The sequence below is a fragment of the Ambystoma mexicanum genome, chromosome 8, assembly GCF_040938575.1.
Source record: "Ambystoma mexicanum isolate Mex_15411 chromosome 8, UKY_AmexF1_1, whole genome shotgun sequence".
NCBI classification, from domain to species: Eukaryota; Metazoa; Chordata; class Amphibia; order Caudata; family Ambystomatidae; genus Ambystoma; species Ambystoma mexicanum.
This window is the reverse complement of record NC_090929.1, coordinates 404,250,886-404,275,451: the sequence shown is the minus strand read 5'-3', so window position 1 is coordinate 404,275,451 and position 24,566 is coordinate 404,250,886.

Sequence of the window (24,566 nt, the reverse complement as noted above, 5' to 3'; positions counted from 1 at the left end):
GTCTGCAGCAGTCACCCCACTGTTATAAGCGTTTTATGTTGTGTATATGTTGTGAGTCTATGTATATGTGTATGAGTAGTTATGTGTATAAGGGATTAATGGTATGTAGGGTAAATGTTTAGTAGGGAGAAATAGAGAGTTGGGGCATTAGGGGAATGTTAAGTAGGGTAACTGCTAGATAGGTAAGGATAGATAGGATATTATGTAGTTGGCCATGGGTATTAATTGGGGGTAGAGAGGAGGCACCCTGGTGTGAGGTGTTAGCATAGGTTGGCAGCCTGCCCAAGGCTGTCTTGCAAGATGGGACCATCCACAGAGGCCATCCTCTGGCCTCACTCTCCATGTGGGTGGTACCTGAGTTGAGGAAGGGGATTTGTTGCAGCAAGCTCATCCTTAGGATCCCTGGGACCCCTCCAAGAAAGGGTGAGCTGTCGTAGCTGGTCCCCACTTAGATGGAGCTCATGCCAGGGGAATACTAGGGTCTTATAAGGGTATGTTTAATAAAGAGGGACCCCATGGGGGCTCTATATAAAAATTCACTCTGGTGGCTGTGTCTGTTAATTATCAAGGAACTCAGGGTGTGGCCCCTCTCCTTCTATTTGAAGGTTGCTTAGCGCCCCACCAGAGCAGCTGGTCTAGGATGGTGGGGTGGTGTCAGTGGGTCAGTTCCTTATTTATTTATAATACTGTGCTCAACCTGGCCAGGGAAAAAAAACAGGGGCTACTCTATTCTCCTTCATAAATATGAAGGCCAATTGAGTTTCTATGGCATGGCATAGAGGACGCCTATTATGTAAGTTCAAAGTTACTGCGACTTTGGGGCACACAAAATGAGGGTGACATTTACCGCGCCCAAGCAGAACGGGGGTTTCTAGGGTGTCCCCTGCTCTGATTGGGTGCTGTAACGGGAGTCGGGGGTTGCAGAGGTGCGTGGGTGCGGGGGAAAAGCACCCTGCTGCGCCAGCTCTAACCCACATTAGTGAGAGGAGCTGATGCCGCAGGGATAGCAGAGTGCAGGCAGCACACACAGAAATGTGCCGCCGTAAAAGGTAAGTTGGGGGTGGGTGTGTGGGAAGGGAAAAGCAGGCCGGGGAAGCGGGCACAGTGATCTATATGTCACTGCAACGCAACTGGCATCGGCATTTCGGCCGTAGCAGTTATGGGTGGCGCAGTGATCACATGGATCCCCTTATAATAACCACAGAAGAATGGGTTTACCATAGAACATAGAAACACCTTATCGCCTGATCAATACTTGAGTTTGGCCCCAGTCCCGCACAAAAAGCCATATCCCTACATGCAGTGAGCCCCAAAGAAAGAAACATCCATGTCCGTCAAAGGCATGAGCCATCTGTCACGATTTATTAGGTGGTCACTCTCAACTCAGGGAGTTGCTTTCCTCCCAAGAAAGGTAGAGCGCACCCAAGGCGCTTTTACAGAGGCCTCCAACCTATTTCGCACCACCCCAGCAAATACCCTCTGCACCACCAATGAGCTAGGAACCAGGCCAGTGTATAGTAAAAATATATATTTATTTAAGGTTTTATAAAGAAGAATAGCAACCAAAACATCAGCCACCAATGCTGTGGCACTACACAATGTCACAATTTCAAATTACTTGCACCAATTGACTGACTTGTATTTCTAATGAACTTACAGATACTACAATACACAGGTAAAATTTAGAGTCTTTACATCAAACACACACAGAAGATTTCTTGCACATTACAAATTCTGAAATTTGAACCACCCCCAGTGATTGCTGGAGTTATCACAAGGCTCTGCTCTCCTTGCAACCCCCTGCCCCAAGCATCAGTTATATATGATCCCTTAATTTGAAGGCAAGGTACGGGGAGTGGGAATACAGTAGCAAAATTATTTTGGCTTTTTACTAAAAGGCAGGGATCGACAAATAGACACAATGAAAAAAATAAATGTGTTTTTTTTTTTATTTAAGAGCAAAGTAGGAAAGGTAATCAATGGGAAAATTGTTTTGGGCTTTTTATTTGCATGAAATGCAGCGCTTTGGGAAAATTGTTTTTAGATGCAAGTAAATAATTGGGAAATTTCGTTTTGCACACTCTACATTCACTTGAATTGCAGCATTTTAGGGTTAGCTATTTTGGGATTATGGACACCCCTCTTTCGTACAGAAGACAGGGGTTTCAGAAATGTGGAGTCACCCAAGTACTTTATTGTCTATACCAGCTCTAACACACTGGGCATGAACTTTGTTAGTTTCAAACTCTAACAACACTCAACCCGGATTTTATATATGGGAATGAATTGATTTAACTTCAATTCAATGTGCTAGGCATCTACACAGCTTTCCCTCCCCACAATTTAAAGGAAAGGATTAAGGAAGGCAGTTCCCAATACAATTCAATTTAAATGGATATGGCGATTTTCTATAGTGGAATTAATTTGAGTTGGATTTAATAAAATGTGCCACGGGTCTCCCCAGTTCCTCCCCCTTACCCGCAATGCAAGATGGAGATTAAAGCTGGCACACCTCGCCCCACACTTTAGTTGGCATTTGGATTAATCTACTTACATGGGAGGCCTTCGTCATGGGGAATCCAGGGAAACAGCAGGGCTCCTCTGAAGACAGCACAGATGTGGTCACATGCTTCAGTCAAGGCTAGTCCCCAGCACCCATACTTCCTCTCGATCCTCAAAGGCAGGCCCAGCTTGCTTCTAGATTTCCCAGTCTCCATCTCCCCTGCAATGTTTAAGGCCTTGGTAGCTTTTCCGTCTCTCTGCTAGTTCTTTGAAAGAGTCCACAGGCATACTACCTCCAGCAATAGAGTGGGAAAGTGAAGGGAAAAATCACAAGTCCAAAGAAAGGTCCCAAGAGTCAAAAGTCAAAGAAAGCAAGATCAGCAAGCAAGCCCCTTCTTAGATTGAAAATTGCCAGGATATAGGGCAGATGACACCTACATGTTGTCATAATTCCCATGATACGGATTGGCTAGCTCTCTCCCTTCACCTCCGACCAAGGCGCCCACTGGCTGCTGATAGTACCAGAAGTTGGGAGGTATGGGTTATGGAAGCTGAGGGAGGAGGAAAAATGCATCATTTCAAAATGACAGGTAGTTTTACACTTTTGTGTTCTGAAATTCTGCCAATGTGGCAACTACCTTAACCTTTTGGATAACTACATGAACCTATATATTTTCTAATCCTACATTTTATGGCGAGTTGGAAAATACTACTCACATCTTGGCACACCCTTCCTAGGAGGAGCTACAGTTTTTATTGATTTCCTCCTGAGCTGAGATAGTCACAACTCTGACCCTTCATGATTCAATTCTTACTTCTATAACCTATCACCACACCAATTTCCATTCCATCAGAATTATGAGAAGGCCAGAAGGTCTTTATAACTCATTTGTATACATCAACTAAAATGTGTTTTTACATGGTCCCAGTGGGCTTTTGATCCCCTTTCCTATGAACCAGGGATGAGTTCAGTGGAACATACAATGCACTTTTTATTCAAGAAAATGTATTCAATGTTAGTCAATTGCAAGGTACCACAAGTGTCACTGAGTTTCACACCAGCCCCACCCTTTCTTAGGTTTCATTTCTCTCCTGTGACCTGATTAGGACATCTGGCTTGCTCATGTGATCATGCCCTCCTGGGCGTCATGCCCTCCTAGGCGCCAAGGTTTTTTTTTGTTCGGGGCTAATGCACAGTTAATGGAAAGACCTGACCTTAAGGTACTTCTGCTGGCTGGTTTCTCTGCCACCTCTTCAATTCGGATCTACTCATCTGTATTTGTTTAGCATTTAAACTGAAAACCAGACCTTCTTCTCCTAGAAGTCCTCAGCCAAAGGTCTTGACGTCAAAGTTTCAGAGGTACAGACCTTCTAGTTCAATGGGGAAAAACAAGCTACATACATAATTGTAAAAGAATAGCCTTTTACATTGACACAATGTGTTTCACATGTAACCTTCTGTATTAAACCTAAGCCTGCTGTTCAAAAATACAATCTTTCTTTTCCACTATATTAGAACAGAGGTAGATTCATTATTAATCTTATGCACACATATAGGCCACAGTTAACATAGGAAACAGGTGTTCACTTTTACAAAAATGAAATAGGCCTTTCTTTTTACATGTTGTGATTTTATATGATGAAAATTAAGTCTCTTTATTCTGGATAAACGCAATCTATCACTTGACTTTATTTCTTACATGTAAGGCATAATTCCTCCTTTTTTATCTTCGAAATGCGCAATTGATCTTTTTTTCCATGTGCACTGCTGCAGTTTTAAAACTGTCAAAGGTGCCTTTTCCCAGTTTACACAAAGTCAGCATCTGCAGCACCACATGTTATGTCACATTCATTGGGCATAGCCATCAGTTTTAAGCTCTCAGGTAGATTCCCCTTCACTTGCGCACCTGTCCATTTTAGTTGAGTTGACTAGGCCCATTTCTTTCCATTTTGCTGGGTTTTAGGTCGGAAATCAATGTTTTGTACTGGCTTTTATATTTCAATGGAACTCCACATTAGCTAGCTTCACTCTCACAATAGGGGCCTAGCATGGCCTGTCTTTCACTGTCAGTCTGGGGCTGTCTTTATACCCCACACATCCAACCCCATCTAGCAGAGTTGGAGAAGAGACCATGAGATGAGTCCGCCTAAATGTAATAAACAACTGATCACAAGACCTCCTCAGAGAAGCAGTTTTGGTTTCATGCATCTTCAAACACTGTAGAACACATAAAACCAGACAATCCCCAAACTCAGGGAAGACAGTGACAGAGAAAAAGAGTGTTAATCCTAGGAGAGCTACAAAACCAGATCCCTTCTAATGTAAACTGTCTACCTGATAGATCCAGGGCCCTGACACCAAACACCTTAACCTAAGAGGCTTAGTAAAATGTTTTTGTATAGACTACTCTTCTTTGGCCAACCCATAAATAATGAGAAAAACTAAATCACATCCCACAGACAAGAGTAGAGTGGTTCTGGGGAATCACCATTAGAATATCTTTGAGAAGCCAGCAGACCAAATGATAAAAATAAGAATTATGAGAGCAGTGCAAATTCACAGTACTATAGGGTGGGGAGGAAGCAAGAGAAACCATTAAAGAGGACTCAAGACCATCTACTGCACCAACAAACCCTATCTCCCACACAGATGTATACACTTAGTAGTATTCAGAACAGGCCAGGTCTCTGCTTCATGCCCCAACCTTGTTGATGTAAGTTATTTCCGAGATGACATTTTGGTTTTGGTTAAGGACTGTAAAGAGCACGACGCAAGGGTGTCTCAAGTGATGAAAGTTTTGAGAAGTGGGCTGTCAAGTTGTCGAAGTGCCATGTTGGTGTTCCAAGTGTGACTTATCTGGCCCATACTTGGAATGCGAAGGGGATAAGTCCCAGGGAGGAGTTAGTGAAAGTGATGAGAGAGGCACCCTCTCCAGTGAACATAGAGCAACCCAGGTCTTTTCTATCTATGGCACAATGTTACGTTAGGTTTATCCCATTTTAAGCGGAAAAGACTGTGCACTTGTGTGTGGTTTGGGTGGTCACAAAAGTTGTCAACAGGAGTTTGTCAATTTGAAGAATGATGTGGTCCGTAATCCGTCTATGGGTTCGTTCAATCCGAGGAGTAAAAGTGTACTTACCATGGACGCTAGTGATGTTGGATTGGGGGCAGTGTTGGAGCAGTGGCAGAATGGCAAGTTTTGGCCCATTGCCTTCACTTCTAGAGTGTTGAGGGACGCAGAGAAGCGTTATTCAGTCATTGAAAGAGAAACATTGGCAGTCACCTGGGCATCTAAGCATTTTAGGACCTTTTTGTGGGGTATCCCTTATGTTGTCCGAAACAATCACAAATCCCTGACTTTTGTCTTAACGGCTAAAGGCATGGGATCTGTCTCGCCTAGGATAGCGAGATGGATGGTGACTTTACAAGAGTTTAACTTTAGGGTCAAACACATCTCTGGGCCGAGGAATGTGGTGGAAGATCTTTTGTCCTGTCTGCCCAGGGATTGTCATGAACTAGAGGAGGATGGGAAAAACACCCAAGTTGCATGTATACTTCCAGCCATTGATAAGGGCGAGTGGGATAAGGATTGTGCGGAGGATTCAGAACTTGCATGGATTAAGGAAGGTTTGAGAATTGTCTGGAAAGATCCGGACAGCAAGGAGGAAGGGAAAGAATATGTGCATACTTTGAGCGAGTTAGCTGAAGGGCCATGGGGTGTTGTGAGAGGGGACAGTTTAGTTCTTCCTCTCAGCTTAATGTTCAAGCTTGGGTAGATCCCTGACTAAAAGAAGATTGCAGGAGTCATATTGGTGGCCAGGGATGGATGAGGATGTGGAGCATGTGGTGAAGGAGTATGTTGCATGTTCAGTAAGCAATAAGTGCAAGGTTGTGCGCCCATAGCCAGTATACCCAGTGGAGGTTCCCATGGAGGTGTGGTTAAAGTTGGCGTTGGACATAGTAGGCCCCATGGACATGCATGGTGGAGAGTTGAGGTTTGTCATGGTTCTAGTAGATTACACTTCACGATGGGTAAAAGTCACTGCTTTGAAGACGGTAACTGCTGAGAAAATGGTGAATTTCCTGGGTAAGGACTTTGACAGGGAAGGAATTGCGCTTGATATTGTTATGGATAATGGGGTGCAATTTGTAACGGTTTGCATCCAGACATTTTTGAAGAATTTGCGGATAAGGCACCACAGGACCTCTTTGTACAATCCTTCTGCCAATGGGTTAGTGGAGAGGATGAAAAGATTTGTCAAGGGTGCTGTCCGAAGCGTTGTCTGCTTATAGACGTACACCATCAGTTATCACCGGGCATTCCCCTTTTGAACTCATGAGGGGTAAAAAGGCTGGTTCCAAGTTGAGGACGGTTGCCCTTGGTGGGGGTGTGTGCACGGAAGTGAATATGGCTGAGGTTTTGGAGAAGGGGCGTATTCGTCGGGAGAGGATGAGGTTACAGCAGTTGAACAGAAGGCCTCTTGAAGTGTTGGTCGTGATTGTGTTCGGGTGAAAAACACAAGTTTGTACCTAAAGGAGGTAGTGTGTACATGGCTGCGTGCACTGTAGTGAAGGTGGGTGCAGGTTATGTTGTGCTTCATGATGGTTCGAGGTGGGTCAAATGGAGGTTGGTAGTGCAGAGACTCAACTGTCCCGTCTTAAGGTCAAGCTCCCATTGTGCTGGGTGATTGTGTTTGGGGACCTAATGAGCCTTTCCTGATCTGGTTGGTCTACAGGTGTGCAGGGGGTATGGCTGTGAATGGAGGAAGTGGTGTGAGCGGAGAAGCAGATAGGGCATTGGCCCAGGTGCTGTCCCAGGTGTTGAAGTGCTGTCCCAGGTGTTGAAGAGTGTGTGGCCCTGAGGGCCGCTGATGAGCAGATGGGTAGGAGTGATGCTTCTGCGATGCCTAGGGAGACGGGGGTGGGCCAGAATGCCGAAGAGAAACAAGTCGGCTCTGGTTGAGCTTCAAGGATTAGGTTACCTCCCATCAAATTGAGATACTATGTGCTTTGGGGTGCCAGAAAGTGAGTTTGCATTTTTCTTGTCACTCCTTGTTGCGTTCATTTTGGGGTTTGCTTTCTTTACCTTCTTTTGTTTTCTTTCTTCCTTTGCTCTTCCCAGTCTTGTCCTCTTCTTCCATTCTTGTTTTCCTTCCTTAGTGGTTCCACATTATGGAGGGAGGGAAGAAGTGTTGTAATGAAACCCTGGTGCATTTCCTTACATCCAGGGTTCCACATTCTTTATCCGTTAATGTTGAAGGGTGGCTGGGTGGCCGAGGTCCGTTCAGCAATAAACTTGTTGTTCACAACCTTCATGACCGAGTGGACAACATTCCTATCTAACTCACTAGAGGCACGTCCCACCTCTCATGAAATGGCTCTCAGCTCTGTGACACAAATGCAATATTTAAAAACAACTGAAGTTTAAACAAACCTCCAAGAATGGGAAAAGTTTGAGTCAGGAGAAGGTTAAGTGCTTATGGTCCTTAAAGACAATGTTTACAACTTAATAGCGGTAAATGGCTATTTGTTGTAGTAACTAGACTGGGCAGGCCTCCCAGGCCGCCTTTCTGTTACCCACGTTTGCAAATGCGTTTCCTGGCATCTGTGTCCGTTGTGCTCTTCTGATGCTTACAGCAGGCACTGAGGGTGCAGACCTGCCATGTCTGGTTTTCATCAGGATGTAAGAATTACTCAAGCCTTTGCACGTTATTTCCTTCAGTTGTTTTTTTAAGGACTTTTAAAAAGACTGTTATGAAACGACCAGCGGGGAGATTTTGCATATGGTAGACAGCCAATACACCATAGAACTGTAAAATCGCAGAGAACGCTTTGAAAATCAAGGCATGTGCAAACAGCACAAGTTGGTAGAAACCGAGTACCTCCGTGAAGATTTTTTATTTAAAAAAATCACGAAAACCTAATCTGATATTGTTGCTCACATAATTATGGACCTCCTTGTGTGGGAATTTCACCACGCAAGCCACACGCAAAAGTTACGGGGATGCGAATAACGGGGATGGACACTGTTTAACTTCAGTTAGTGCAAGCCAAACCTGGGACTTCTGCAAGAGTCCGAAGTCACTGCCAGCCAAGGAAAGTCATTTCACGAACATACTCAACAATCACAGACATGTTTCACTTTAAAACAAGCATTGGCAATGCCAACCGTTTTGGCATTTGTCATAAATGGCAAATGTGTATAGTGGGCTCGAGGGTCACTCGTGCATTGCCCACACTCCCATGCCCCGCCCTAAAAAAATGCATATTTGCATAATCACACCCACTGCCCTGAAAAAGATACAATGTGCTATGAAGCCACCGCTTTCTGAACAAAGTGCATTCGACTCAGGAATAAACACAGTTCACTTGGATGTACCTCTTGTAATAATGTAGATCAGTGTATTTGCCTGAATGGAGATGACCGCTCTTTAGTTGACTGTGTTTTGCCACTAGTTTGACAGCAATCACTTCATTTTATCTGCATCCACACTTTCACTCGGTGAAAGTGTGTATTGCATTGTACTTTTGAGTTACCCTTTTATCAGCCTTGGGAAGTGGAGGAATTGCACTGTAGTGCCCTGTGATATTTGGCAAAACTGTTCCCAGCTCTTGTATTTACTATCAGGGACTTTCTTGACATATTAAAACATCATTCATTAATATATGCAGGAGTGGACCAAATTCAAATGCCTGGACATACAATTAACCAAATTGCAAACAATTCTATATCTGGTTCCCCAGTGAATGCTTATTTTGTTAATCCTGAAATTAGCTTTATTTTTAACTGGGCCTTTCCAATAGCATGTGAAAATAACTCCATAACACTTACATCGCTTGTTTTCCCCCTACAGACTAACACTTTGGGCAAATAGGTTTCAGTAAGAGAAAATAGTTTGTTCAAGATCACACACTTTAAGTGGAGGCACTGGCCTTTGAACCCATAGTGCAGTTTAGGCCCTTGACAAACTACATACCCTCTCAGCTGTGGTTGTTAAAACTATTTAATTAACCAGTCCAACAAATTTACACATCCTTACATGGACGTCATTTAGGGCTCACCAGGGGTCGCAATTGCGACCCCCGTTGTCTCCCTTGCTGCCTCTGTGATCTTTCTTGCGACCCCTAAAAAAAATGGAAAAAACACTTTTTTCTTTTCTTTTTTTACATTGATGCTCATGGGTTGTGGCCTGCAGCATGTGGCTCTTTGTTTCTGGAGTGGCTGGTTTTCTGATGGCTATAGCTGGTAAAATAGCTCAGTAGGTTGAGCGCTGGCTGCTGCAATGTGTTTGTGATCTGCAGGTTACAGGTTCGACTCCCAGCAAGGTAAACTCAGCCTTTCATCCGGCTGAGGCTGATAAATGAGTACCAACACCGGTTGCATGATATTTTATGTCTATTTGTTCTATATGTAGCGATTAAGCGTAAGTGCTATATAATAACACAACATTATCGCTTGGCCTTGGACGTCTGCTTGCATTCACAGTGATTTGGTAATATGATCCATTCTTGTATGAAATGTATTTCACTTTACAGTGATATTGTAACCATATTTTTCGTACTTTACTCATAAAGAATGCTATGTGATGCCACCTCCTGTTTTTTCGTGGGGCGAAGAGTCGTGTTTCATTGCTTCGCATGATGTCACTTCGAGGTAGGGTCAAATGACATCACTTTCTGTGATGTCATCAAAGGTCAAGGGTCATGTGATGTCACTTCCGCTACCCATGGCATTTTGGTGAAATGACGTCCCTGCATCCTTATAGAAATAAATTAATCAAAACGAATGATTGTAGCATTATAGTTCTCATTCAGAGTGGAAGTGTACAAGTAACAGAATGCTAAATAATGTAAGACTAGTCATTCTCTTCTCGGTTATGCAACTTCATGTGAAGCTTTAAGGGAGCCCGCCCTGCAGCTTGTAATTATGGCAATCTAAAGAACAAGTGGAAATCCAAACACAATAAAGGAAACCCTTTTTGTTTATGACATTATTGAAATAGATTGAACAGTTTAAAATGCAACAAAGGGTCCGTTTCTGACTTCAATTAAGTATCCTCAAGCAAGATGCTGGGAGATTTAACATGCATAAGCCCCCAACACCTCTGTAATCACCCAAACATTATTTCTAAATTAGTAGACTTACTGCCCTTTAAAACGAGCAGGAAAGATAAGTGGCTCCCAGGAGAGCGAAGCCCTGGCTAAAGCCGAAGCCTGCAAAGGTATGATCATGAGAGAAGGTCAGAGCCCATTGACTGTTTACAGTAGCAGGCTTCAGTTAAGCTAGTGTAAGAAGGCGAAAAGCCTCCCTTTACATTTAAAAGAAGCCTCCCTTTTTAAAATGTGATGACCTTGCTACTCAGCCTGTCCTGCTCGGAGATTTTCTCCCACCTTTGTGGCCATGAGCAGGGACGTCATGTGGGAGTCGCCATGAGTCGCAGTAGCGACCCCTGGCTTTTCCCCTTGTGACCCCTGGAATCATTTTGGGACCCCTGAGCTTTTTGGGAAATGCTTTCTGAAACTATTTTTAAAAAAGCGCATGTGGCAAGGTAAGCTTCATGGTGCCTGCCAGGGGGGTGGGTGTGGCTCCAGCAGTTCTGGAGCGGACTCGAGCTCTTGGCTGCCAGGCAATCATGAGCTCGTCCAATGTCATCTCTACCTTCCCCTTGCCATCAGGCCAGCCGGACACCGCCTCACACTGGATTCCCGCTGGGAGCAGATGCAGTGCGTTGAAGGAGTGAATGCATCCAGGAGTTGGGAGCACCAGGTTCTCTGCTCCTCACTCTGCCACGGGCAGTTGGGCTCACAGCGTAGGGTGCAGGAATACCTGCCATGCACCCACAGTGCTGAGCTCCCCAGTCGGCAGCTTCCCATGGTCTCCCCAGCTGCGGACGAGGCTCCTCCTTGTCTGCAAACTTCACACTTTTCGGGGCATCCCTTCCGGCTACAGGTAAGAACCAGTGTCCTCCTCGTTATCCCCAAACCTCCGTAATTGAGATTGTTGGGGAGGACACAGGGTAGTCCCACCCCCCGAAGCAATACCGATTAAGGCACAAACGTTAGAAGACACATTCCGGGAGGAGGGAACACACAAAGGGAGTGAATGACCACTGTAATGCATGTATTAGGAGCCATAGATGACATGCAAATGCGAACGCCATCTTAGAAAAATGGCAGCCATCCTAGAATGTAGGCACGAGTGCTGCGAATAGTATTAGGTGCTTGAAAATCAGGTCCCTCGTGTGAGCGTGAACAAACACCCCCACCCTGGCCAGGTTCCACACAGCCCATGAACTCCTCCATTGTTCCAAAGAATTACAGGCCCTGGCACACAGAGAAGAATGTGTCCTGCAGGGTCGTGAGAAGGGAGCTGCGCGCCTCTTGGCAGTATCATCCCATGAGACAGATAGTAAGGCTGCCCCTAATGATCCAGGCACAAGAAATACAGCTTGGCAATGCTATCATCAAGCCCCCTGCATGCCACTGCATCACCTAATCTCAGACCAACAACCATAAAACATTTACACCCTTCGATCGATCAATAAGATCATGAGGCAAGACTATCGCACCTTCAGAAATGGGTCACGTGATATGTGCAGCGAGGTGGTGAGTAGCAACTAAATTGTAGTCCAAAATGAAGGTGGAGGGCCTTGGGAGTTGCTGAGCTGCTTGGAAATGAGTGAAGCATGTGAGTTAATGTGACCTCAGCTCTTCTACAGCCCATTGGTATGTCTGTTGGTATGTCTGCCAGGTGTTTGCTACAATGATAAGGAAACAGTGCATAACAGAGTAGCCAATTAGTGTTAGACCAGACTCACCACGGATGACGAACCCAGCTGCACCTACGTGGATGGAGATGGACAGATGAATATGAACCAATGGCGTGGCATCCCATATGGAGATGACCCTATATGTGTCGTGCCCATCCAATTGAGATGGTAGATATTACCAGTGACGCTGTGCGTATTTATACGGTGCTGCACATGCTCCTAGTGCTCAGAACGTTCTCGTGCTGCAGATTCCTTTGCTGATGTTTTTTTCCATTTTGTGGAAATAAACACTTGTGACCTTTGCAAGAGCATCCTGAGTCTTTTTCCCTAGCGGGTTGGATTTTTTTGGGTGTGAGCATACAGGGGTGTACCTTCATTGTGATCTCAGTGCCCCCAAAGCCTGCAGAGGCTTCCAGGCTGCTTCTCCAGTGGGGCCGCGCCCACCTACAGTGACCAGTCCCCAAAAACATGTGATATCGAGTGGCCTACAGGAGCAGTCTTTGCAGAATTCCTGTCTGCTCCTTGGAGCGGGGCCCAGTTCCAGAGAGAGTGCGAAGGAGTTCGGATGAACACGTGCATTTGAGTATACTCTTGCAAGTGATAACAAGTGGGGGATGGGTAATGGGAAAGTGTGGGAGTTTTTGAGCACGTAGAGTACAAGGTCATTGGTGAGGTGTGGTTGTTGTTTTTTTATTTTTTAAATAACATTGCATTTTTAAGGAGAAAATTATGGAAAGGTAAATGGAGTGTTAGGGAGACTTCCCGAATGAGGGGAGAAGGTGGTACCATGTATCTTGTGTAATGAAGGAACAAGGAAATACATAGGAGCCCCGTATAATTAGTGGGCTCAGTGGTTGTTGTTTGAGCTTGTTATTTTAGTTTATTGTGTTTGTGTTTTTTATTTTGAAGGGTGGAGGCTCAAGGAGGGGCAACGAGTATATAGTGGTACGTGTTGAGTGAGTGAGGTGTAAGAGTGGGTGCGTTTTAAGAGGAGGGGAGGGAAAGTAACATGGGCTAATGGGGAGGAGGGAACGACAATGTGATTTTTTGACTGTGCACGGTGCGCAGCGTACGATTGGGGGTGCAGAGACGCCTTGTAGCGCGTACCCCGACGAAATGGGAGGGGTAACACCTTTAGAGTACATGTACACAGCTCTGCCCTTGTAACAGGAAAAGATTGAGCAGTATCAGATAGAATCGGTGACAGAAACACAAAGGGGGATGCCTAACTCCTAGCCATAGCAGGGCACCTATAATAAGGGACTTTTGGAACATATGGCCATGTTCCTAGCAGCAAAATATAAGGGTAAACCTCTGCAGAAGAGAAAACAAATTCTAGAATTGTGGAAAATGATAACGGACGTAGAAGAGACCAATGAGGGTGGGGCACAATGCGCAGAAGCATAGGGGGCCTGAACTGAATGCAATGGGTTAAAGCCATTGGTGGTGCTCCTAGTGACAGGTTATAGCATCCCAACCTATGTGTCTATGCACGCTGCTTTCCCGTCACCCTCATACACACCCATAGCAGCAGCCCTGCCCCAAGACTCTGCAGGACAGAAGGAATTAGAAGAGGTGCTAGAATCAGCACAGGCAGAGTTAGAGCGACTGAGGGCAGTGCAGAATGTAACAAAGCAGAAGGGGCTAAACGAATGGAGAGCGGAAGACTTTTTGTTTAGAGTAGACAGTACGGCAATAAAATACGGGTTTATAGTATGGGCGGGCAGCCAAAGCTGGCTACAGAACCATAACGTATGGGAGAGGGCTCGGTAGGCGGACAGAGGAGAAGGGTGGAGCACTGTGGATGAATTTGAAGATGACAGAGAGGAGGAAACACAGCAATCCCCCGAGAGAACACCTCGGGTAGAAAGCTTGTGGGATGAAAGAGTACTGAGTTAATGATACCCCTGATACATAAAGGTATCTCCAGCGCCATGATGCCTTCGGGCGACCGTGCGCTATATAAGAAGTCTTAACATAACATAACATAACATAAAGGTGTGGGTAGAGTGCAGTATGTGCCATGGGCAGAGATGACCAAAAACAATTTGATAACAGCACTCCTGCTGGAGTGGAAAAATTGATATATGCGCTTGAGAAACAGACAGCGGATGTGCCCCTTGCAGTGGGCGACATGAAAAGTTAGCTATTATCGATAGTGGGAGAGCAAGCAAGGGATGTGTGGATTCTCATGATGGCGAACAGTTCAACAATATTAGGTCACAAGGGTGGGGTGTGCTTTGACGCACCTTCCCATATACACCGATCTGCAGTCCATAATGCAAAGCACTATGGGTGATGATGAAGATCCCGCGCAGTACATAATTAAGATTCAGAAGATGTGGCGAGCGGAGATGGAGGACAAGTGCGTCCGATCGAGTCATCTTTTCTATTTCATCATCAAATGGGGCTTACCGAATGAAGTGCAGAAGGCACTAGACAATATTATAGGCATTCAGGTGAAGGGGTAGGCGGAAATACAGATGATAATTATAGACCACTACAAGCGAATAAAGGAGCGTGAAAGGGAAATGGCCCAGCAGCTACAGGCAAATGAGGTCAAACTAGTGCAGAGAAGCTGGCTAAGGTAGCTGTAGAAGGGGCAGTTTACTTACATTTTACAGTAACTATGTTGCCCCGGCCCCGCTGTTCACCTCTCCCTCCCCGATCCCCTTGACTCCCAGCCTGCCCACCCTCCCTGATTGGTCCACCCCTCCGGGGCTGCCTGGTCTAGCGACCCGCAGTGTTCAGTGCTCGTATTCAAAAAAATACTGAGCAGGTCAGTCGGATCCCACGCTGAAGTCCCTCCTGGGCCTTTACATACATTTTGCAGTAACTGATTCCACCAGCCCCACTGTTCACCTCTCCCTCCCCGATCTCCTTCACATCCATTTCCTCATTTAGATTGCCCTCCCTCCCGCCTACCTGCCTGCCCCTCATCCCTCATTGGCCATCTTCCCGGTCTTAACTTACCCTCCCAGGGCAGCCCTCTGCCCGTGCAGCCCCCATGACTAAGGGCCCCAAGACAAAGGGCGGCTTTAACAGAGGTGGCTCCAGGTTGTGTCTGCAGGTATCAGCAGGGGAAGCCAGTAGCCAGCCGTCAACCAGCAGTGACTCTTAAGGTAGGAGTGCCCTGGGTGAGGAATAGAGCAATCACTCTACCCTGAAAATCCTGCCACATAGCAACCCTTACCTTCACTAGAATAATACTGTGATTATTAGACTGTGCCACGCTGGAATAGTTTTGTGATTTGTGGCATGCATCAAACCCTCAGAGACTCTGTGACAGGGGCGTGAGTCACATCTAGAGAGGGCCACACTTGGATAGTACTGCTGATTTGTAGCCTGTGCCACACTGCGATAACACTATTGTTACTGTCTGAATATATATTGCATTGTGAAAACCTTGACCTTTCTCCCACTATACAGGACTCTCAGACCTGGGTGTGTTTTTTCTCACGTACCTAAACTGCATTGTGAAAGTAGTGCTGTCTTTGGTTTTGCCTTCTTAGCAAAGCGTTAATCTAGCAAACTGTTCTACTATTGTCTGAGCTCTTGTCGTTTTGTACAATTGTCTACTATTGTCTCGTCTCGTCTCTCTCTGTCTCGTCTGCTTGCGCCCCTTCACTGTGTCCTTCCCTAGTGTTCTCCCTGCCCCAACACCACTCCAACCCCTTTTCCTCTTCTCTCCTCTACCCACCTACTCTATGGTGCTCTCTGTTTCTCCTATCTTTTCTAACTGCTTCTCTATCGACTATCCTGCTCTCCTCACTAAATCTGGTAGGAAGAAGTTTAAAAAGGACATCCTGGTCTCCAACCCAGGCCTCCCTTTTTTGCTGACACCTATACCAGTGCTTCCTCCAGGCAAACCCTCACCGACATCCTCTTTGTCGTTCCCTCGTCAGACCTATGGACTCTTCACATGGTCTCTATGCTTTCTCCTTTCTTTTCTCCTCCCATTAATGGTGGCACCCGGAAGTAGGCTCTCCTGGCCTCCTTCCGCTCCTCTAAGGTCATCATTGACGTTTACTTGAATGGTACCGTCGTGGTCCAAGGCCCTCAGGCCAACCTTCTCCTTTTTGATAGACACTTCCTGCACCTCATCAATTTACTTTCTTCTCCTGCTGTCCCCACTGCTCCCTCCACGGCTTCCTTGCCTCCCCCCGCTGTCTCCTCCTTGGCCAGCTTGCCCTCTCCTCCTTCCTCTTCTGCCTCCCCTCAGGCTTCTTCTACACCTCTGCAGGGCATACCTCTGATTTTTACCCCTCCCCAGAAGTCTTTCAAGGATGGCAACCTTCTCATATTGCCTCCCTCAACTCTCGCTCAGCTGTCAAACACGCCTCTGACATCTTCCACATCCTTGAAGAACTTGACCTCGATGTCCTCTGTCTCACCGAGACATGGTTCACTGCCAGCTCTGTCACAAGCTTTGACACTCTCCTCCCTGACTGCTCAAAGATCCTCTCTGCTCCCAGGTCCGATCAATCTGGAGGGGGTGTAGCCCTGATCTTCCCTGAGTGGATTCCTACCTCTGTCATTCCTCAATGTCACCTGGCCTAGTAAGATCCTTGTCTTTGTCTTTCCTCTGTTCCCCCTCCCTTGCCTTGTCGTGCCTTGAAACACTTGTGTATTGGCGCATTATAAATGCCATATCATATCATATCGGCACTGGCACAAACAGAGGAAACAGGGGCACGCAAGGTTCTGCGGAGGTCTGGAAAGCAACAATGTGGCCAGAAGGAGGACAAGGGTAGTGGGAGGAGGACAGCAGTACCCCACCCAGGAGTGGCAACAAGGAGGTCAGCAGCATGGGAGGGGTGGGTTTAGAGGAGGTCGAGGGGGCTTTGGAGGAATGGGGCCAAGAGAGGCAGGCATGGGTCCCTCCCAATGTTGGAATTGCAGAAAGTGGGGACATTTAATGAGGGAGTCCAGAAGCAGGCAAGAGAGCAGATATAATATGTATAATTCTTACCACCCATTACCCCAGAGCGCCCTGCAGATGCTAGCACCGAGTATGACCTCCATCCTGTATGCCATAGACCACGCTTATATGTAACTGCCGGCCCTGCTCCCAGGGGCACAAGTTCAGCAGATACAGCCCCAGCAGCCAAAATACCCACAACAGCTTATGCCCCAATAGGGAAACAGCAATATGCACCCACCCAACAAAGTTCCGATTGGCACCATAGTACCATACAGAGGGGTGAGCATAATGGGTACAAACCTGTTCACGTCCAGCACCCATCGAGGCTAGGACAGCCCACAGTGAGTGCTTGCATGCCCAGTCCTATCTATGATAGTTCATCTTGATGAGGAACCCTTGGTGGGCTCAGAGATAGGAAGCAAACATTTTATTTTTATGGTTTACTCGGGTGCCACAAAATCATGCATCAGTGAGGGGGATTTCCTGCTGTTGGGCAAAACTCTTGACATGCAAAGCTTTTCTGGGGCTGTCTCCATGGTTTCATATACTGAAGAGGTGGACATCAAAATAGGAAGGAAGGTGGTGTGGGCCCCCCTACTGTATTCTGAAAGTTTGCCAGTTAACTTGTTGGACAGGGATCTTCTCAGCAACCTTAACATGACTATTTCATTCACTGACAGCGGTATAGTTTGCGCACCACAGAGATGTGCGCCATACAAGCAATCTTGATAGTACATGCAATGGGAGGAGAGGTGGTGCTTCGGGGTATTCCCATTAACCCGGACATGTTTGTATATGGAATAACTGTGCTTGTGGAGGCAGTGCCTCGAATGGGCAAGGGTTGTTGGTGAGTGCCCTCAGATTTAATTTTTCACCCTGTTGTGGCACAAGAATTGGCACCAGGTACGATACTGTCCCTAGATTTACAAGGATTGGTGGTATCAGCCAAAAGGATTGTGGAGATAGGGACTGACCAACATGGGTGTGAGTGGTGCACTGTAATTTACATTGACCCCATGATACCCCTGAAAGAGGTTACTGACGCAGAACTGATTTAAGACAAACCAGGGGACAAAGAAATTGTGTTGGAAATATGTATCCCTTGTCAGATAATGGTGCAATACAGGAAGCTCCAGTGTCCCATAATGGCCCTCACAACCCCGCCCCATTTCTTGACGCAGACTTAGAGAAGGTACCCCAGAGACCATAGACTACTAACCCTCATGACATAGGGCTCCTGCAGGGAATGATCCTAGTGTGCATTACACTGAAACCAGGGGCAGTGCTGCCACGAGTGAAACCGTACCCACTTTCAAGGGATGCAGAAGAATGAATAAAAGATACAATCAGTGCCCTACTTTCCCAGGGGATAATTGTGCCTTCCATCTCCACATGCAACACAGCTATATACCCTGTGAAAAATGCAAAATGCTGGAGTTGGAGAATGATCCAGGATTTACACCCCCTTAATGATATTGTACTGCAAGAATTTCCTGTAGTTTCCAACCCTACCACAATCTTATGTAGCATCCCCAAAGAAGCGACACACTTCACAGTAGTTGACCTGAAAAATGCTTTTTTCTCTATAACACTACAGCCAGACTCCCAGTACCTCACTGCCTTTACACATGGGGGAATGAGATTCAAACACAGAAGACTTCCCCAGGGGTACTGTGAGAGCCCCAGTATCCTTAACAGATTATTATACTCAGATGTAGGCAACATCCAAGTGCTCAGTATGATTATCCAGTACGTTGACGACTTGCTCGTGTTCAGCGACTGTGAGCAACAATGCAGGCAGGGTTTCATCACGCTCCTGGCCCGCAAGGGATACAAGGTGGACAGAGCAAAACCGCAGTACTGCCTCCAAGAGGTTTTATAATTAGGGAAGTTCATATCAGTAAATGGGAAGAGAATAATACCAGACAGAGCAACATATGTGCATGCTACCCCACAGCCCACAACAGTGAAAGAGATGCAAAAATTCCTAGGGTTGTGCAACTACTTTAGGGCAGGGATACTTGATTATGCCACATACACAAGGCCGCTCTTGCAGGGTCTCAAGAAGGTACAAAAGACTGACAGTAAAGTGGTGCAGACTGAAGAGATGGCACAGGGCTTTAATGATTTCAAGGAAGTAATATAAACCGCCACTAGATTACACACATTCATTTTACCTGTTCTCCCACTCCAATGGCCAACTCATGACTCCATTGCTGACCCAAAAATGCACAATGGGCCACAATCCATTGGCCAATTATAGTGGCATGTAAGACTCAGTGATGCAGGGCCAGTTCGAGTGCGAAAAGGCTCTACAGGCAGCAGCATTAGCCATAGAAAAAAGTTCCACAATTGTGATGGGCTGTTCCGTCACCCTCTATCTGAAACATGCCGTCTTTGCAATCAAAGAAAGATCAAAATCCATTCTAACCACGTAAGAGCATCATCATACAAAATCATTTCCTCCAGCCTAAATATTCACATTGTGCGGTGTAAAACATTGAACCCTGCAACCTTCATTACAGAAGCATGCACTCATGAGGATATGGCACAACATGACTGTGTGATGTACGAGGGGGAGGAGGATGACATCCCCAGGGCAAAGGACAGGCCACTCAAAGGGGGGGGGTCCTCTTTATTGGTGGTTCAGCAACAATTGACCAGGACACAGGTCTCAGACATACTGGATCAGCGGTGGTACAGCTAGCGGACAGTGAATATGTAACATTGATTTTGAAAAGGCTACCCATGCATTATTCCGCCCAAGCAGCAGAACTCATTGCACTGATTGAAGCACTGCAAGCATCACAGGGGTGCCACATGACCATTTACTCAGACTCAGTATATGTCACTACTACTGTGCATGCTGGTCTGGTTTTAGAAAGGCAGACGGGTCCCAGTACAGCACGCCATGCTGCTAGATAAACTACACTTTGTACTGTCCCAACCTTCTTTTGTGGCGGTCATCAAATGTGCCACCCACACTAATGGAAATGGAAATGCTGCCGCAGACACTGCGGCTACAATGCCCTGCTTATTGTGCAAATTATTGAAATACAGGGGAGTACCTGACGAGAAGTAATTGTGGGTAAAAAGAAGTTGCACACAATTCCCCACAGATCTCCTGTGGAGGCAGGAATACACAGGAAAGATAGTGGTGCCACATAACCTACCGTTAACAGCATTTGATCAGTTCCATCACCTCTCCCACAGCTCCAAGTGCCATAATGCTGCAGACATACAGGAGGAATGGTTTGTTCCAAATATCCAGGAACACCTGACAAACATGGTTATCAGATGCACCACGTGTCAAAGATTCAGAACAAGCAGGTCCCTACAAACATTGAGAGGCACTATACCCCACCCCACTGGGCCGTTCCGCGAGTTGCATATTGACTATGCAGACATGGGGGAGAAGTGCAGCGGGTCTAGATATTTTATCGTTGTTGTCTGCCCCTTCTCACATTGGCTGGAGGCGGGTCCTTGTGCACATCCGGATGTCAAATGCACGGCCACATTTCTGGTCCACAAAGTGTTGCTCCGATGCAGCGTGTGTGATGTGTTAAGGTCAGATAATGGCGCACACTTTTTCAATTAATTAAGGAAATTACTGTACTGCTTGGCATCAATCAGCAGATTTGTACGATTTATCACCACCAGGTCAACAGTGTTGTGGGTAGAATCAATGGCCTGCTAAAACGTAAACTATCTAAGCTTTGCACCACATTAAGGAAAAACTGGGTGCATTGCCTATCCTTGACCCTGTTCAGTTCATGCACACAGCCCAGCGTGTGCTGGACCATCTATCGCCACATCGCCACATGAGGTGGTAACTGGCTGTCGCATGCACACCCCAATATCTCCCATCAGAAAAGAGTCAAACGCACACAGTGCTGCAGCGTTCTAGGCGATGAATGTAAACTCTATTTAACAACACTAACACGCACCATTAAATGTATCTCCCGACAGATCGCACCACCATGATCAGAAGACGCCCAAGGCTCCTCAGCTGACTCCATGACTGAGTCTCTGCCCACTCAACCACTGCTGCCAGGAGAACTTGTCTACATCCGATCCTTTGTCCGTAGGTGGAACAGCCCCAGGTTCCATGGTCCCTTTGAAGTGGCCTATTCCACTATTCTTGCTGCCAAAGTAAATGGCCTCCGATACTGGATCCACTTGTGAGACATTTGGAAGGCCCCATCAGCGCTGCACCAGCACTTTAAAGACTGGCAGTGGATATCTACCTCACGCCCTTTCCCTACTGCTATAGCTCAAAGTTATGTTTCACCCTCCCCTCCCCCAAATGCGTGCACATGCAAAAATGCTGCTACAACCCTTAGATTAGATTTCCAGGTGCTCTCTTGCGCTTGCCTTTATCACTCTATCTCTCTCTCTTGCTCTTCCTCTCTCTCTCGTGTGCATACCTTTAACCTTTAAGATTCAGCGACAGCATGGCACCAGTGCCCTCAGATAACTCAATATTTGAGCAAATGGCTCCAGCACATTAAACCAACTCAATACAGGTTAGAAAGAGTTATGGTTTTGATGTTAGGTCTAGTTTTATTTATTCATATAAGTGTGCTATGCATTTTATAGCTATGGTATTTTTCATGTCCATGGTTAGCTTGGGAGTTCATTTAATGAGCATTTTTATATTAAATGGTAATATAAAAGGGGGGCAGGAGGAGAGTATAACATGAGTGTAAATAGTGTCTCACATGTACAATTAATCCTAGAACATATCCCACAAGCTGATGCATCACTTCTAATGGACAACCTCATGCCCAAAAATTATAACACCCCACCCCCTCCAGCTGGAATATTAGAATATATTGCTAAATCCATGTTATTTGCCACATTTACCAACCCTATTGATGCTTCTAATACAACCGCAATCGTAAACGGATATAGAGGGGTGCCTACACGTACAAAGAGACAAGCTTGAAGGCAAACATATGATGCATACAGTAGACTTGCTTTATATGCTATAGAAGATGTACATCACCCTGAACTGTCTAACAGTTGGTATACTGATATGAGTGTGATGGGAAGCAATAGAATGAATGGAAGCTGCTACGTATGTTCATTGATACCACATGCATCAGGGGCACCCAAGGTCCTAGTGCCACAAGAAGTACCAATTATAAAGGCACAATGCCTAGTATATCTTGCCCTGTGTATGCTTAGAGGTACTTTCCAGGCACACAATGTAAGACTAAAAGTGGTGGACGCATATCACCTGAAATGCAGCAACAACCCAAAAAGCAACAAATGCCAAAAGAGACCTTATCTGAAGTACTTCAATAACAAATGGCAAGAAACAACAGTGTGCTGCATGGCAAAGGGCCTCAAGGGATACGAGGAAGGGGCTCTGGCAAGAGTGTAAACTGAATGTGCACATTTCTGGATTGAACATATCACAAAATTAACCTGGATTGAAGCAATGGAGATGCACAGGGAAGAAAAATATAAACTTTGCTTTTACAGTGCCGGAACGATACATGTCGTATCTAATGAACACTGCAACAAAACTCTATTAATTCGTGATCTCAAGAAAGGCACCGTGGCAGTGATGGATTACTACTGGGTGTGTGGCCAACAAGCGTACTTGCAGCTCCCATCATTTCGGAGGGGCTATTGTTTTCTGACTGCACTGCACTCAGCGCTACTTGTAATCCCAGAAGCCCCCCTGCAAGGGGGGACAACAGAAACTTACCCCCTTGCCAACGCCTAAAGAAGAAGCAAAAACACCTTGTCAGCACCACAGTTTTGCATTGTCCCAGAGAAAGAAAAGCAAGAAGATCTGAAGAGAAAAAAGAAATTGAACTACCTGTCCCAAGACTCAGCAACCTTGCTCAGTGAAATACCAGACAAATGCCAGCTCTTCCGCAAATCAGAAACTTGTTGCGCCTCATTGATGCTGTCCACAGTGCAAGCAGCGGCCAATGCCAAATGGCTGCAAATTGTGCCCTTGGAACTAATGCAGCTTATTTGTGTTGCACATTAGTGCCACCCGACGATACTGAGAATGGATCACTGTCACACATCATCGAGGCTGTGCACTACTTGTGGGTATGCATGAAGAAAGAAGCTGGAATACAGGGTGACGACTGGTTCAATCTGGCTTTTTCTTGGGCTCCATCCTGGCTTGGGGCGCTAGTAAAGATGCTGGTGCCTGTCATAATTTTTATTTTGGTTATTTTTTGCACGTGTTAGATGGACTCAGATATTGTACCAAAGCAGTGCCAAATAGCACAATGATGATGGTCTTGGTTGGGGTAACACTCAGAACACCTTGTGGTACCACAGAGAGTGGAACCCAGACAGATGACCCAAACAAACCCTGTATGATTGAGATTTTCCACCCCTCTGGCATTGTCACCAAACCCACACCCGACCACAAGAACTGCACCGAACATTGGGATGACCTAGCTGGGGTGGGGGGTTGCATTTACATGACATGTACACCAGAAGAATACGCCCAGGCTGGGGAAAGCTTGCGAGATGTGTGTTGAGCATGGGTCCCAATTAAAGATTCATCACCATACGTAGAAGCAAATAGACTAGAAGAAGAAAAATCAAGAAGAAATGCTGACGAATATTGACAAACCCACTGGCCCTTGGGGGAACCTATTTGGGAGTTTGTTACTGTAGGAGTTACGAAAGGGGGTAATGTTGGTGTGGAAGCAGGGTCTTCCCACCCCCTTAAGCGATACCGAATAAGGCACAAACGTTACAAGACACATTCGGGGAGCAGGGAGGAGGTGGGAACACACAAAGGAGGGGGTGAACGACCACTGTAATGCATGTATGAGAAGCCAGAGAAGACACACAAATCAAATGCGAATGCCATTTTAGACAAATGGCAGCCATCCTAGGATGTAGGCCAGAGTGTGGCAAATAGTATTAGGTGCTTGAACATCGGGTCCCTCACCCTGGCCAGGTCCCAACCAGCCCAGGAACTCCTCCATTGTTTCCAAGAATTATAGGTCCTCTCACACAGAGAAAAATGTGCCCGGCAAGGTTATGAGAAGGGAGCAGTGCGCCTCTTTGCAGTATCATCCCGTGCGACAGATAGTAAGGCTCTCTGCCCCCAATGATCCTGGCAAGAGAAATACAGCTTTGCAATGCTTTCATCCCAAGACCCCTGTGTGCCACAGTATTACCCAAACCCAGACCACCAACCATAAAAATGTTACACCCCTCGATCGATCACTAAGATCAGAAGGCAAGGCTATTGCGCCTTGAGAAATGGGTCACGTGATATGTGCAGCAAGGTGCAGAATAGCAACTGAATTATAGCCCAAAACAAAGATGGAGGACCTTGGGAGTTGCTGAGCTGCCTGTGAATCAGTGAAGCATGTGA